The sequence below is a fragment of the Trichechus manatus genome, unplaced genomic scaffold (assembly GCF_000243295.1).
Source record: "Trichechus manatus latirostris isolate Lorelei unplaced genomic scaffold, TriManLat1.0 scaffold00231, whole genome shotgun sequence".
Taxonomy (NCBI): Eukaryota; Metazoa; Chordata; class Mammalia; order Sirenia; family Trichechidae; genus Trichechus; species Trichechus manatus.
In genome coordinates, this window is record NW_004444167.1 from 520,677 (window position 1) to 523,647 (window position 2,971).

The 2,971-nt window shown below is 38.9% G+C and overlaps 1 protein-coding gene across 1 annotated transcript in view; it reads right to left on the reverse strand.

Annotated features, from left to right (window-relative positions):
* Positions 1-2,971, reverse strand: part of KCTD8 (potassium channel tetramerization domain containing 8) — a 355,593-nt gene that overhangs the window by 150,081 nt on the left and 202,541 nt on the right. The window lies entirely within an intron of this gene.

Here is a 2,971-nt window from a genome sequence, read left to right on the forward strand (position 1 = left end):
GTAAGGATATTGTTGATGTGTTGTGAGATTGTTAACCATTGTCATAGGGCAACATTTGTAGTAACTGTTAAATCAGAAACTATTTTGTTCTGTAAGACTTAGCACAATTGGAAGAGCGTAGTCAATGTCACTGAACTGTGTATGTAGAAATTTTTGAACCGGTGTATCTTTGGCTATGTGTATTTTCATCAAAAAAAAAAAGTTTGAGAAGTTAGAGGGTTAATATGTTGTGGGGTTGTTAACCGAAGTCATAAAACAACATGTGTACTACTATTTCATGAGAAACTATTTGTTCTCTGAGCCTTCACCTGAAGTACAATAAAATATAAATAAATAAATAAAGAAGAAACACATAAAGTCTCAGTAAAAACAAAACCTGCAAATACAAAAGAAATGAAAAAAAATCCACAAACAAAAGGAACTCAGCACAGGAGAGCAAGAGGAACAAAACTGGAGGACATTATGCTGAGTGAAATAAGTCAATCACAAAAGGACAAATATTGTATGAGACCTCTACTGTATAACCCATGTAAAAATTTACACACAAAAAGTAACAATCTTTGTTGGTTACAAGGGATGGGAGGAGTGGGGGAAATTAAATAGATGAGTGGTAACTTTGGTGAAGGGTAAGACATTACACATTACTGGGGAAGCCAGCACAACTTGTACAAGAAAAGGTCATGAAAGTTCCATAGACACTTCCAAACTCCCCGAGGGACTGAATTGCTGGGCGGAGGGCTGTGGGGACCATGGTCTCAGGGAACATCTAACTCAATTGGCATAACACAATTTATAAAGACAATGTTCTACATTCTACATTGGTGAGTAGCATCTGGGGTCTTAAAAGGCAGTGAGCAGCCATCTAAGATACTCCACTGGTCTCACCCCTTCGGGAGCAAGGGAGCAAAGGAGAATGAAGAGAACAGGATACAAGGAAAAGATTTGTTCAAAGGACTAATGGACCACAGCTACCATGGCCTCCACCAGACTGAGTCCAATACAGCTAGATGGTGACCGGTTACCTTCACTGACTGCTCTGACCGGGATCACAATAGAGGATCCTGAACAGAGCTGGAAAAGGATGTAACTCACAAAAAAGAGACCAGATTTAGTGGCCTGACAGACTGGAGAAACCCCGAGAGTATGGCCCCCAGACACCCTTTAGCTCAGTGTTGAAGCCCCTCCTGAAGTTCACCATTCAGCTGCGGACTGGACAGCCTCATAAAACAAAAGAGGACTAATGAGGCACAGCAGTCCAGGGACAAGGACTAGAAGGCAGGAGGGGACAGGAAAGCTGGTGATAGGGAACCCAAGGTTGAGAAGGGACAGTGTTGACATGTAATGGGGTTGTTAACCATTGTCATAGGGCAATATGTGTACTGTTTAATGAGAAACAATTTGTTCTGTAAACCTTCATCTAAGGTACAAAAAAAAAAAAAAGGAATTATCTATGTGAGATCAAATTGACAACAGCAACTCAAAAGGTTTGATGGCAAGCCTAGGGGACAGTGAGTTGAAGATAATGGCAATGGAATAATTTGGAAAAGGATAGTTAGAATAGCAGCACAACTGGAAGAATGTAATCAATGTCACTGAATTGTACATGTAGAAACTTTCAAAATGGTGTAATTTGGCTATGTATATTTTCACCAACAAAAAGGTCCTCAAGGTTAAGAAGGGAGATTGTTGACATGTCATAGGGTTGTTAACCAATGTCATAAAACAATGTGTGTACTGACTGTTTAATGAGAAACTATTTGTTCTGTAAACCTTCATCTAAAGTACAATAAAAAAATTTTAAAAAATGAAAAATAAATGGTAAAAACTACCAAAAAAAAAAAAAAGATTATGTGTCAACTTGGCTAGGCCATGATTTTCAGTGGTTTGGCAGTTATGTAATGATGTAATTTGGCAGGTAAGTAACGATATAGTCATCCTCCATTTTGTGAACTGATGTGATCATCCTCCATTTTCACATAACACCAATTTCACATAATGAGCTGGTCTTTGAAATCTAACCATGACAATAAGTGAGGAGAGGGTGTAGGTCATGATATATTTTTTATTTAGTGACTAGTTATTACAGTGGTATTTTGGGGGAAAATATTCAAGAAAAGTCAAGTATGACTTAGTCTTCATTAATTCCTCATAACTCCTCATCCTGAAAGGGCCTAATATGTTCCTAATCGTTACAAATTTTTCTCTAGAATTCAACTTTTTTCTCAAAAATACCAATCATTCCAAAATAAACAAATAAAGTTATAATGTTTTATCCTAAATTGGTTCAACTGTCTTCTGTTGCATGTTTACATAGGGACTATGGGGAAACAGTTTTTCTGCATCTCCTAAGGTTTTGAATATCTTCCCAAGCCTCCTTGTAAATGAATCTCTAGTCATTAAGAAGGTATAATTGTATATCATTAAGAAATTTTGATAAAATACCCCAATTGAAACATAAATAAATTTTCTGGGAGGTGGAGCCAACATGGAGCTATAGACAGAAGCACCATGCTGTCCCTCTCAGCAAAGACCCGAAATACTAAGTAAAACAGATACAAACATCAATCCTGGAACCCTAAGGGTCAAATGAAGGGATAAAGAACTCAGTCAAGCACTGAATGGAATAAGAAACTGACAGAGCACAGAGAATGAGAGGCACTATGGAGTGGAGGTTTCCTACTAGCTAACATGGCACGGATTCACCATCCTGGACCTCAGTCACCAAGAATGGCAGACAGGAAGTCCAGGAACTTCACAGAGCTCCTAACAGGAGACAAAGCACCCAGTAACTAGCGATATACGCTTTCCTACATCCCATTCTTCTTCCCTATACACAGCCTCTGCCTCTTTCCAATGGGCCATGGTGGCTTGGCTGGAGAGACACCAGCTTGCTGCTGCCCGGGTCTGCCCTGCCGCCACTGGCCAGCTCCTTCAGTGTCTTTTTTTTTTTTTTTAATTATTGTTTTCTGTT